This window comes from Electrona antarctica, assembly GCF_951216825.1.
Source record: "Electrona antarctica genome assembly, chromosome: 6".
NCBI lineage: Eukaryota > Metazoa > Chordata > Actinopteri > Myctophiformes > Myctophidae > Electrona > Electrona antarctica.
This window is the reverse complement of record NC_136811.1, coordinates 26,555,193-26,569,482: the sequence shown is the minus strand read 5'-3', so window position 1 is coordinate 26,569,482 and position 14,290 is coordinate 26,555,193. Positions and strand designations below refer to the sequence as shown.

Below are 14,290 nucleotides of genomic sequence, written 5' to 3'. Positions count from 1 at the left end.
TTCGGGGGTATTGGAGGTAAACTGGGGAGATATTATATTTCACATGGACACCAAAGGCATGTATCTACAATATTTATGATGTGATTCATAACGACAGCCTTCTCATACACAGTATGATTTCTACTGTCACATGGATTTTTTTGCAATCCTGAGCAACTAATGTATATCACTAATGACCACACCCATAGACTGCAGATAAGCATGCATGGTATAATGGTGTCAAAAATTAAAAAATAAAAATAAATCTTCTCAGAAATGCAGGTCTTCGTCAGGTCGAGTTCCCCACAAACTTTAGAAGAAAGTCATGGCCAACTGGAATGGAATTGGTATCTGACAAATCTGACGGTAATGATGTACAACGTTTTGTGTTTTGTCTAAGGTTTGGTCAAACTTTTTAGAAGTAGTAGCAACAAGTGTGTTTTGAAGAAAACTCTAGTACTGTATATGGCATAAATGGCTGGGGAGCCAATAAATCCAGGGGGGTAACTAGTTCAAGAGTAAGGGCCAAAATGTGAAGTCCCCGTTATACAATCACCACAAATCTGGGCCAGAGGTGCTGGCTCCTGTACTTCAATGTGGGATATTAGGACACACAGACACACTGACGGATGGACAAGCCGACGGCCTGGCATTTTACACTATTTTACACTACAATACTGAAAAGCAGGGGTTTTCAACTGACTTTGGCCGAGGGACCACCATCCTGACTAATAGCAATCTGGGGACCACCACTCTTGTGTCGGGTGGGTCCATCATAGACCCACCTGACACAATAGTGATGGGGTTTCATGCACCGTTCCATGGGTTAAGATTAGAGTTCTTTGTTTTCCTTGTTACTCACTAATCACACTAATCACAGGCTACATTCATGAGCTGGACAAAAATGAAGGCCCGGCCCTACAGTACCTGGGCCCTAACTGGGCTGGCCAGAGGCCCCGCCTGGCCTTACTAATTAGCACACATCCCAGACCTGTAGTTTCAGCGCAACATCGTCCTCAGCGTGACCTCGCCCTCAGGGCGTCCTACTGGTTAGTCTTCAATTGAAAATTAACATTTGGAATTGTTGGCTGTTATGTCCAAGCCCTAAACCTCTAGCACGAACAAAAATAAATAGCAAATTCACTCATAGGATTATTGAAGTGAATGAGAGTCACATACACATACACTGTTACAACTTACAACTCACATACATTCAACAGATACAACACAACATACAAACTGTAGATTCACATCAGCATTAAATTCCAGAGCCACAAACAGTTACTGAACATGTGTTTCATTGCCAGCCAGTCACTGGGTCCCAAAATGACAGTAATAGTAGCTTGCATCACACTAGTATACACAGCATACAACACAAGCAGCAGCAGCAGTCAGCAAAGAAGCAAAAAACAAAGTTCCTAGTCCTAGCAGTCAAACTTTGGAACCCATGGATATAGGGTCAGTCATCTCCATCCTCCATACATCTGGCTAGCTGGCCAGTACTTTACTCCCAGTATCAATGGCACCGGCCAGCCTCATTCTCCTGGCTGCCATATCTTCTCACTCAGTCTTGGACGTTTAGTACTGCACATAGCATTCTGGTCTAGTGCAGTGGTCAGGGATTTAGGGCAGGCTGATAATGGACTCAGGGCTGAGAAGAAGCTAAGCTTGGAGGTCTGGGGTCATCATCCTGGCTCGTGTATTGTACCTGTGGAGCAGGTTGAGAGACACCATAAGCTTTGATTAAGTGAGTTAGAAAGAAAGTGAGCTGACAAAGAGCCACATACTGTACACTAGCTGTACTCAACTCAACAACTCACTAGAAACAGCAGACATACAGCCTAGTATACGTATAGGTGTTCGTATATACAGAATGTTAGTTGTTTAGACAAATAATACATTTTAGGAAGGCAGCTGTGGGGACTTATCTTAAAGCACCATTTGAAGCCTCTCAGCCCCAAAACTTGTCTTAGAATGTGTATTGTGTATTTCTGTTGTCATTGAATAAGATGTTGTCCACAATTCCATGCTGTATTGATGTGGTAGGCTACCATAGGAGAGCGGCTGTGGATTGAAATATACATATTGGTTGTATTCTATGGTTATACTGTAGATGTTTTTTCCAGCGTCAACAAGAAACTGTTGAAAAAGTAAGTATAACATCCTTAGTTTTCCTAACAATGATCAGTTCAAGTATCTGTGAGCTACAGTACACCCAAAACAGGTTGTCAAGCATGCTAATGTGAGCAAAATCAGACTGATGCAGTGATATTCATTAACTGTCAATTAGGTACCAGTAATGCATTAGATCAAATTATGCTACGCACTAATTGATTGTAATGAAAATAAGTTGACCGCTGTTGTCATAAGACTCTATCTAATCTGTGCGCCCCATTCTAACGCTCTAAACACTAATGGTGGCTAACTGTTGTTCTGATTGCTTGGCCCTCCAATGCACTGCCTTCCATGCTAATAAGCTAATTATTGGAAAATGATGTCACCTCATATAATTCAATCAGAATGGTTACTAATGAACACAGGATTCACTAACACTAACACTTGATGTTTTAATTTAATTTCCTTTAGGATTTACATAAAATGCTACAGTATAAATTCAGTTAATGATGTGACCTAATACGATTTAATTTTCTTTAACTCTAGCGTCCCTATTGTGGGGGCGAGTATTTGGTGAAATTAGCAGATCCACAACATCACAAGACCTTGTATATGTTCAGCAAAGATATTTAGTGTAGAGTGGGGGAAGGAGGAAGCCTATAGGCCCCTAGGTGAATCCGGTCAAGTGGTTAATCGCCCACACATTCACTCCATGCTCCATGAAGGCATTTTATATATGTGTGTGCGAGAAGGTGTGTGTGTGTGTGTGTGTGTGTGTGTGTGTGTGTGTGTGTGTGTGTGTGTGTGTGTGTGTGTGTGTGTGTGTGTGTGTGTGTGTGTGTGTGTGTGTGTGTGCGTGCGTGCGTGCGTGCGTGCGTGCGTGCGTGCGTGCGTGCGTGCGTGCGTGCGTGCGTGCGTGCGTGCGTGCGTGCGTGCGTGCGTGCGTGCGTGCGTGCGTGCGTGTGTCCGAGTTGCACACATTATTATGCAACATTTGACATACAGTAGGTGCTCTTATGTGATTGATACAGGCGTTTGAGTGAAGTAGCCTAAGTAAAGATTCACAGATCTTACTAAATGTCTCCATTTGGAATCACACACATTGTCCCCATAGTAAGGTGGCAGGGTCAGTATTGAGTTTAAGAGGATAAAAAATATGGGCCTTATCACAAAAGAAGCACATCTTTTCATGCTACAAAGCAGGGAGCTCCAAAGTGGATGGGAAAAATGGGATTGGGGGCATGGGGGATGTGATATAAAAGCAACTGTTAATATTAAATAAGTTTAGTTCCAATTTTCTGGCACTGAGGGATTTGGTGTCAGCAAGGTTCATCTCATTGGCCTTTGACATGACTAAACCAAATGCTGAGGAAATCATTTTACTATTATTTGAAGGGCGGAGGGGTTTCACAAGGCTGGCGGTGGCTGGCAAAGACTAGCCAAAGCTTTATCCCTTATTTAATGTCTGTTGTCACGCACACGCGCACCGTACGCACATGCACAGGCACACACACACACACACACACACACACACACACACACACACACACACACATACACACCCTAGTTGATGCCCCACCATGTTGCTGGAAGCCAGCATCCTGATATATACTTTTTCTCCGCCAGATAAAAAGGAGATTTCATAAGCTTGCCTTTGACATAGGGAAAATTAAACTGGTTTGGCTGGGCTTAGACGAGGTTATCACATGCTACTAGCTGGACACTGTGGGTGGAGGCTGGGGCCAACAGGAAGAGAGGAGTGCAGAAGACCACTTGAAGGGAGGTATACAATTCCGATGGCATAATTTACAATGTGTTGGACTGTGCTTTTGCCTTCATTGGTCTTTTCCATGCAAAGCACAGTTAGAGGTGATGTCTACAATCATGTATAAAGAGGGTGTGGAAGATGCAGCATTACATCGTGTAAGATTTCTCAGTTGGATGCCATGATCCCAGCTAAACTATGCACACCTAAAAGCTGCAATCCAGGACATATTTTCATGAATGAAATGTTATCATGTTACCGTAATACAATAAATAACTAGCACATTGGCAGTGCAAAACAACAATAGGTATGTAGCCTAATGCATTCAGCCAAGAGGACGTATAGCCTACTATATACACAACAATGTATGTTTAGGCCTGGGCCATGGCTCAGTGGTCCAGGCAGTAATCCAGTCTGGCAGTGTGCCGCGGGTTCGACTCCCGTTCCCGACGGCCTTTACTGCATGTCTTCCCCCCCATCTCTCTCCCCATTTCCTGTCAGCCTACTGTCTGTCCCTCCATAAAAAATATAAAATAAAGGTGAAAGCCAAAAAAAAAAAAAAAAAAAGAATGTATGTTTAGCTATTGATGGGTTGCTGCCAACATGCAGGGCACAAGGATGCTGTGAGGGTTAATACCATTTCTACGTCATATGGTCATAGCTTCTCCAGATTTGTCCACAAATCTGGAAAACGGTCATAGTCAATCTGAACAAAGACTGTATATCACATAACTTCAGACATAGTGTACCAATGTGTGTGAATGTTGGACAAAATATGTAGGAGTAGTAGAAAAAGGTGCATGCAACTCCCCCTATATGGGGAGTTGCATGATCCAAGAAACACTTGACTTGCTCAAGAGTTATAATAGGCCAAAACACAAACAGTATAGGGCCATGAGGCTGATTTGAAAAATGTGGGTGTCTTCCTTGGCCTACTGAGAGTTTCACACCGATCAGTGCAGTGGTGTCCAACATTAGCTGTTCACAGACACACGGATGGATAAATGGACAGACATACGGACAGGGATGAAAACATCCCTGTCCCGGCCTGTCGGTCTGGTGAAGATAATAGCATTTGACTATATCTACCCTTGTTTACGGCCGGACAAAAACTCCCTATTTTCTCTGAATCTATGCTGCATCTGCACTGATTGATCATAACGTGGATGTTGTGGTCTAATTTCTGACTTCATGATGCATTGTGGTTACAATATTAATGCTTCAAATTTCAAAAGAGAGATCAGACTTACTAGCGCAATGTAAAAATGTTTTTTTGGGGAAAGGGAAGGCGGGCCTTATTGTACCTGAGCACTACATATAAAAGACATCCATGTACAAGACAAGTACTATGATAGCTAGAGCCACTGACAGCCCACAAACACACTTTCACAGCCATATATGCAAACACTCACTAAAACATGCAATCATGAAGAAGAAACAGGCCATGAACATAATCCATTTCAGTTCAAACCTTGTGTCATGGGGGGCTTGATCCAAGATGAAAATTTCTAAATCTGCAGCATCCATGTCCTGGAGTGTGCTTCATAAATCAAGCCCTCCACAGCTCTCACCAGCTCAACGTGTTTTCCTTTGGAAATGAAGACACAGTAGAATTGATTAGTTTTGATGGAACTGACACTGCTGTGGTCTTTCTCATGTGGTGCAGTTTAGATGCGTTATTGCTTTGAGAGCAAAAAGGAAAGTTGTATTATTGTTGGAGTGCTGTGTAATGTGATATTTAAGGAGGCCCAGTACTCCTATGGAGGTCTGTTTCATCGTGCTCACTGTCTTCTCCCATCAGCTTTGCACACTTCAGAAATAGCCCAGCCAATGTATAGCAATGGAGTGCACTTTAAATTCCAATCTGGAACAATTTACCTTTTCCTCTCCGCTGTCCTCTTGAACTCGTGCTATTGTGTTTTCTTGTATGGAATAAGCACCTGCGGCTTGAGAAAAATAGATTTGCGTCCTTTGGGAGAGTTACTAAGACATGCTCCTACTTTTCTTCCCCTTAGAAATAGGCATGGGTATACAGTACCTGCTGGTAGTATTGGAACATTACTTTTTCAGCAGAAAGGTGAAAGAAATGATGTTGTGAGTCAAGTACCACTGTCACTCCAACATGCCATCTGTTGCAGTTATACAATCCTGTACAGACTTTAATGTGACATTGCCATAATTTATTTTCAAGTATTTTACTGTAACTGTACTCTGTACTGTGCTTGGTTTGTGGCCCCTATAGACAGAAATATCAACCCACAGATCTCTTCACACACGCATGCATACACACAATGACCAGCTGCAATGTCATGGCTCTACTTCATACCCTCAGCCAAATATGAGACCTATTCTATGAAATACATAGTTTAATTGGGATTGCTAAGCTGTGCTTTTATTTTATGGACTGGCTGTATTCTAATGTTGTTTTATATGCTGCACTATGCCAGAGTTACATTCTGTACCATTTTGGAAAATAAATAAATGTTTGAATTACAAAATAAAATAACAAGAATGTCATACAATCTTCCTCTACGTTTTTGCAAACACTGTAGAATATGAATGATTTAGATGTACACATGTGCACTGCACTGTAGATATCACAAACACCCTGCTATACCCGGCCTTTAATTCATACCCATAACAGACAATAAAATAAAAATAATGCCTCTCTAATATCATGCACTGGGGAAATTACATCATTTTACGACAGCCAATGCCATATGTTAGACTATTTGCATTGCTAGTCCTGGCACTAGAAATGATTAACTCATCTGTTGACCGAGTGCCATTTTATGATTTTAAAGCAACTGGCGACATATAGAAGACAACCACCTGTCATGATTCTAGAGTCAGATGTTATATCTTTCATTGATATCTTGCAACATGTAAAACATGTACGGTAAAACAATTATTTAAAAAAAATTGCATGATACATAAAGTTGAGATAAAGTTGTAGGCTACATCAGTACTCTACTGTAAATGTTAAGTTAGTATGTAACTGTACACATGTACTACCAATTTTATGTAGATGTTGTTGTTTTATCTATCAATATATTTGTTACAATTGCTAGTAACTGACTGAATGACTTACATGACAGATTCTGATTATGCATCAGAGCCATTTTATGCGTGCGTACTAGCGCAACGAAAATATGTTATTCATCCTGTTAAACTATCTTACTGTATATAACGGGTGGTGATCATGCTTGATGACCTCAGTGAATTTATATGTTCATCAGAAATGGATTGAGTAGGATAGTAACTGATTATGTAGGATTAATCTTAGAATCTCTCATTGCAGTTACAGATGCAACTGCATTTCTACTATACCAATTTCATGGTGGCTAGACTGGCTACCTCACAGGAAAACATAAACGCAATGCATCCAAATGCCCTTGCAAGTGGAATGCAAACTCATGATTTAACATTACCTAAATCAGGGGAGCAGTAATACTCTCCACTGGAGAAAGTAAAGACCAATATAGATTCAATTTGACAGATTGCTTCAATCTCCCATAACCTTTGATTCAAAGAGGCCTGATAAAACCTCCACATGCAGCAGATAACCATCCATGTGAATCCTCCCCACACTTGACAAGCACCAGAGAACATGTCATTTCTGAGGGCGGGATATGAGGAAAACTAGAAGGAGGTCCGACAGAGAGAGAGAGAGAGAGAGAGAGAGAGAGAGAGAGAGAGAGAGAGAGAGAGAGAATCAGAGTGCGAACAAAGTAAAAGAATAAGAGAAAATAAACAGTGGTGGTATAGCCAGAGTAGGAGAGATAACAGAGTGATGTTGAGGTTTAAGAGAGCACATCATCACATGTAGGAGGTATGCTAGAATTAAGAGCTTCCCAAATCCATCATATGAAACTCACTGTGGCACTAGGAAGCTTCTATGGTCTGGAGACTCTGATGGTTATCACTTTAAAAGCCTAAATAATATCTTACTTTCCAGAAGAAGGAAAAAAAGAAGCATATTCAGTACACACACACGCGCGCATAGTGCACGTGCACGCGCGCGCACGCGCACACACACACACACACACACACACACACACACACACACAGACACACAGACAGACAGACAGACAGACAGACAGACAGACAGACAGACAGACAGACACTAGAGAGAGCGTGAATAATGATCTGGTGCCACCCACTTTTCGAAAGAATATGGGTAAATTCACCTTCCACAACACTGCCACTCACTCACTCATAGAAGAGAAGATGATTGAAGATGATTGCCCCACATCTCTCTGTGCCCCATCACCCATTTGTTCCCCAAAAGATGCTGAAACCAAATGTATTCATTCATCCATTCATTTATTCATTCATGCAATCAATTTTGCCTCTTTGCCATGCAAGTGGATGTGAATAAGGCCATTGTTGTGCTGCAACCTGTGTCCCTCCAAACCTCAAGCACTCGGGCCAATTTGTGGTCTCGTGCGGTGCCCTTAAGTGGAGAGAGTTGAATGGAACGCCCCTCTTCTCTCTCTCCTCTGTCCCCCGCTAACCTCGTATACTCTTCTTCTCCTTTCCAAAAACAACCCATAATGGGTAGGAGACTGGAGGCTGTCTATCAATTTCTATATGCCAGCTGAGGAAAGGGAGAGAAGGTTGTGTGTGTGTGTGTGTGTGTGTGTGTGTGTGTGTGTGTGTGTGTGTGTGTGTGTGTGTGTGTGTGTGTGTGTGTGTGTGTGTGTGTGTGTGTGTGTGTGTGTGTGTGTGTGCGTTGGGGGGCACAGATGGAAAGAAAGGAAGTGAGAGGAGATAGAGGGTAGCGAGTGAGGAAGTGAGGGGAGTGAGAGAGAGAGAGAAAGAGAGAGATTGGTGAGCTCATCGTCTTTGATTGGGCCTGTCACCATCAGGTAGGAGGTGACAATTAGCCTTGGCGAGCCCTGCTCCACTGAGATGCACGCATGATGTATTGTCTGTCACGCACGCACGCACGCACGCACGCACGCACGCACGCACGCACGCACGCACGCACGCACGCACGCACGCACGCACGCACGCACGCACGCACACGCACACGCACACGCACACACACACACACACACACACACACACACACACACACACACACACACACACACACACACACACACACACAAAGATACATGTACTCATACTTTATTTGGCATATACACAAATACACAGACACACAGCGGACAGGACTGCTACGCAAACACAAACATCCTCTTCTCTCAGACAGACACGCACACGCGCGCGCACACACACACACACACACACACACACACACACACACACACACACACACACACACACACACACACACACACACACACACACACACACTTGGGAGGCCCATTGAATGAGTGGGGCATCTGCTAGGGGGTGATTTGGCAAGAGAAGTGAAAGAAAGAATGGATGGAGGATGTGTGGGGAGGAGGAGAGTGTGAGGGCCATGGAATTGAAGGAGTAAGTGAGGGAGGGAGGGAGGGAGGGAGGGAGGACAGGAGGAGTGGAGCAGAGAGAAGGGGGGATGATGGAGAGGGAGGTTTGCCTTTTAGGGTGGGACATGAATGACCTGAGTGACAGGAGTGAGGCAACATGGAGGAGGAAAAGAGGAAAAGTGGAAGGATGCAGCGAAATGAGGCGGCTAGGATGGACTGGGAGAGAGAGAAGGCATTGCAAAATGAAGGGAGAGCAGGAGACTAGTGGGAGCGGAGGAGAGAGGACTTATGCGAGTGAGGAAAGGAAATAATCGACAGACGGAAGGATGGGGTGGAAGCAAGAAGGAAAGGAGAAGTAGTATGTAAAAGATGAAGAGAGACGGGGGGGTTTAGGAGGATGGCTGTTTGGTTTTGATAGCGTGTGCCAAATCGATTGTGGCTGACTAATCCTGTTAGTTATGGCAGAGGCATGCAGAGGAGGCGCTTATGGGCTGTTAGGTTAGCTGTGTGTGTGTGTGTGTGTGTGTGTGTGTGTGTGTGTGTGTGTGTGTGTGCGTGCGTGCGTGCGTGCGTGCGTGCGTGCGTGCGTGCGTGCGTGCGTGCGTGCGTGCGTGCGTGCGTGCGTGCGTGCGTGCGTGCGTGCGTGTGCACGTGCCCAGGTTGACATGAACATCACTTACCACGAGACACCAGAAGACCAGCTGTCAAAATGAAAGCTTGCAATCTAAAAAGAAAAAAGGAAAAGAGACTACAATAGTCTTATAGTTGATATTCACCACATACATTAAAAAGTATGAGTAATGGTTCAATGAGATAAAGCTAATATTCTCTTTGCTGTTCACTGTAGAGTAATATGGATTTACCATTAAAACATGAATACGAGCTTCTGACACTTTCTGACGATGGATTTTCATTTGCCTCTAATATTCCCCTCCACAAAAGCAAGCAAGACACACTTCAGTTTACTGACTTAACTCATTGACCGCCACAGCGCCATATGGTGGTCGGCTCAGAGTGGCGTCCATATAAATCTATGGGCGAGACTCTTAGATTGAAAGCCGATTTGGCCGGAAACTGCGAGTCAGGAAGTAAAAATCCGCTATGTAACATGTCCCGCGATTGTCAATTAATCCACCCAAAACATACTTTGTGTAAGCTAGGACCATAACGTTTAGAGAAATGATCCGCAAATCAAGCTTGTTTTTGGTCCAAAAAGAAGACTCGCCATGGCGTCGCCATAGACAGCATAAGCCAGTGGAATTTCCATTTATTTTTTTACTAAAATTAGAGTAACCAATATTTTTTTAACCCCCTTTTTTCTACGCAATGTAGTCGTTGACTCGTTATGCCAATTGATTCCTCCCCACACACATTTCTGTATATTTTTAAATCCCTGCTAAAAACTTGTAAACAAATGCTTGCTAGTTTTGTGCCTTTTTATATTGCCTACAGATGTCTGTTTATATTGCACTTTTTGCTTTGCTGTTTGCTTTTGCTTTTCTACTGCCTGTTTATATGCTTTAATGTTTGTTTATATTGCATTGTTCGCCCCTTGTTTTTCTTTTAAAAGTCAACCAAAGCACTTTGGTTGACGCTTTGTCATGATAAATGTGCTATATAAATAAAGTTGAGTTGAGTTGAGTTGTCACTGCTCTCATATATCCTACTGACTCACCTGCCACGGGAGCCCCACCAGGAGGGTCCCTATGATAGGGCCCGTCCATGATATCTATTTTTCGTTTTTTCATGTAGTTTTTTATCAAGTCATGATGAAATATTAAAGAAGAGTAGGCCTACCTCAAGTTGCCATGTATTGCTGTACTTCAATATATTTTGATGAGAAAAACAATCATGGTATAAGGTATAAGGTATAAAATAGGGCTGTGAATCTTTGGGTGTCCCACGATTCGATTCGATTCGATTCGATTCGATTATTGGGGTCACGATTCGATAAAAAACAATTCAAAAGCATTTTTTTTTCCAGATTCAAAACGATTCTCTATTCAAAATGATTCTCGATTCAATACATTTCATCACAATCTACTCCAGCCAACTGAAGTGACTATACTACAGTAACTTGAAAATGACTGAAGACATGATGTTTACTGTGATTAGGGGGAGCTTACATTTCATATCACAAACACCATGTAGTGAAAACTCCTGTAACTGTAACCAGAAAAAAAAATCTAAAAATAGATTATTATGAATAGAAATTATGAATCGATTTTGAATCGTTCATAACGGGAATCGCGATTCTAATTCGAATCGATTTTTTTAAATATGCCTGGGTTTTTGTGGGACAAAAGGGATGTTTAGTGTTCTAGGGTTAATCAGACTAATTTAGTTGATTATAAAAAAAATCATGATTCATTGATTGAAAAATATATTAAAACCTTGATTATCGATTGTTCAGTTATTATATTGTTTTTAAATATCGGTTTCGATATATCTTCCATTAATCACCCAGCCCTAACTTGCCATAATGATGCGTATTGTATATTTGTCAGGCGTGCATGCAGCTGAAGTGGGACTGAATCGGTTGGCATTTCTGTATATGACCATTTGCAAATGTTGTGTCTTAAACTGCACTCAATGATACATCTAAGAATTGCCAGCTAAGGAACATTTTCTCAGTGGTTTCCAAGTCCTTCAAAGACAAACATTACTGCCATGGCAAAAGGCAGCAACGGCAGCAGTGCTATAGGGTGCTTAGCATGCACTGACCCCATAGCCTGCTCTTTACAATGAGCCACTTATGTAGGAAACAGCACGCTGGCATGTTAAATCGCTTCATATATAATTGCCTGCGTTTACTTCTCCTTAGAGGGCCAAACATGAGAAATTCTCCCAGGCCCAATAAGTGCTGCTGTTTGACCGTATTTCTGATTAGGGGCTGAAGGGAGGGGTGGGGGGCATAGCAGGGTTTGGACGCTCATTTTTCACAAACAATTTTTCCATTTTTCTTTGCGGGTGGACAGTTGGCATTAGATTAAGGCAGGCCTAACGGAGGCAGGGCTGCTAGCAAATGGTGCAGCTTGAAGGGCAAATGCCCCTCTGAATTTATCAACTTATGGCTCCAGTGAGCTGCAAGGGATGGTGATGACCTTAAGATACCCTCCTTAGAATGCCTTTTACCGTCACTCTGTGATATACAGTACACTGCGCTACTCTAGAGCCATAGGCGATGACTATACAATGAATTCAGCTTTCATTTAAAGCATTTTTGTAAGTTTTATATTTTATATATATATATATATATATATATATATATATATATATATATATATATGACATTGTATAGTCATATATATGACATTGTATAGTATTGTATATATATATAGCTTGAGAGAGAGAGAGAGAGAGAGAGAGAGAGAGAGAGAGAGAGAGAGAGAGAGAGAGAGAGAGAGAGAGAGAGAGAGAGAGAGAGATTATGAAATTTGCCACTTTCTCTACTCAGGAAAAGAAAATGCACCAATCAACCTCATGGTGAGGCTGTACCAACCCACTTTACATTTTGCCCACTAAGTTTTGATTTGTATAGTTATAGAAGCAACATTTATTTTAACCTGGCTTCCTTGGATCCAAATACATCTAAGCATAGAGTGCAAGTTTCAAGCTATAAAGGTTTACCATAATTTCTATGGTAGTTGATATATTGCAATCTTTATATAAGGTGAGGGACTACCGTGTGCACAGTTTAATAGTTTTGTGTGCATTTGCTTGAGAATCTTGTGTATGTGTGTGTGCGTCTGTGCGTGCATCTGTGCATGCGTGCGTCTGTGTGTGTCTGTGTGTTCTTCCCCAAGCCCCATCACTCACTCAGTGTGACAGCCATATAGAGCTGATGTTTCCATGTCTGGGTCATAACTCAAACACATGGGCATATTGCTCCATTGGACATGTGTTGTAGCACTACTCCATACTTACTGTATAACCGGTAGTAGTGAAACAGTTTATAGGTGAAACATATCAAATGGAAATACACACATGCGTGCACGCACACATGCACGCACACATGCATGCATGCACCAGTAGCAGTAGCAGTATAGTGCTGTTTGGTGCCCTTGCAACTTGCACATATATCCTGCATGTGATATTATTGTGGTCCAGTTCAGACATATATTGTACACATACTGAATAATACGTTTTCATTCTGTGCAATCCTGTGCAACCATAACATAATGTATAGTACTTGTGGGTAAAAACGATAACAAATCATGAATTCTGCCCCAAAGCCCTTGAGCGATAATGGGAAATGGGGAATAATATATACATTAACACAGAGATATTACACTGGTTTGATTTAATCCATTGAGACCTGGAACGCATCCATGTCACATTAGCGTTTAACCACATTAACCATTAACCCATTTTGGGGCGGGAACCCCTTTTGGTGTTTTAAACATTGTTATAATTTAGCTATTGAAAAATAGCAGATCTACAAGCTCATAGCGCGCCACCGAGTGGCGCGCTATGAACTTGTAGGTCTGCTATTTTTGAAAAATCGTTAAAATGTGCCTCAAATCTTTCCGAAAATTGTCATGATTTAGAAAACTTTTTTTTTTTTTTAATTTCGACGTCAGGCCTGAATGGGTTAATACTCTCACTGAGTCATTTATTTTCATCGCTATTATCATGCAATCGAGATAATCAAAACGCCCCTTAGTAGTTTGGAGTGAAAGGTCACCCTCGCTGGGCCCTAACGAATGAAAAATGAGCTGTTGTTCGCTGTAGTCATTAGACTATGCGGCAATCAGGCACTAAACTGGCCATGGGCGACATAAGCATGTGGGGTTTACTATTGTATTTTTCCTCTAGAAATACTGTGAAGTGAAAAACTATCCCTAATGACACTGTTTTCTCCAAGATTTGACAACTGATGACATCATCCGCAGACTTGACTCTTGGGGACTATAAACTTTACAATGGAAAAATCTCCACCAAGAACATACAAAACCTGCATGTAAATCTGTGCTGTCATGAATAGTCTTGTCTTGTGACTGTGCACTGC

General features: G+C 42.1%; 1 long non-coding RNA gene across 2 annotated transcripts in view; it reads right to left on the bottom strand.

Annotated features, from left to right (window-relative positions):
* Positions 1-225: 225 nt before the first annotated feature.
* The window catches only part of LOC306924251, a 47,611-nt gene continuing 33,546 nt past the window's right edge, over positions 226-14,290 (bottom strand). Inside the window, exons 2-4 of one of the 2 annotated variants that reach the window (XR_013790145.1) lie at positions 9,960-10,003; positions 5,331-5,447; positions 226-1,687 (exon numbers count right to left, since the gene is read on the bottom strand). This is a non-coding gene — a long non-coding RNA (uncharacterized lncRNA). The remainder of the gene's footprint in view (positions 1,688-5,330; positions 5,448-9,959; positions 10,004-14,290) is intronic. The other variant, XR_013790146.1, reaches the window with a different exon arrangement.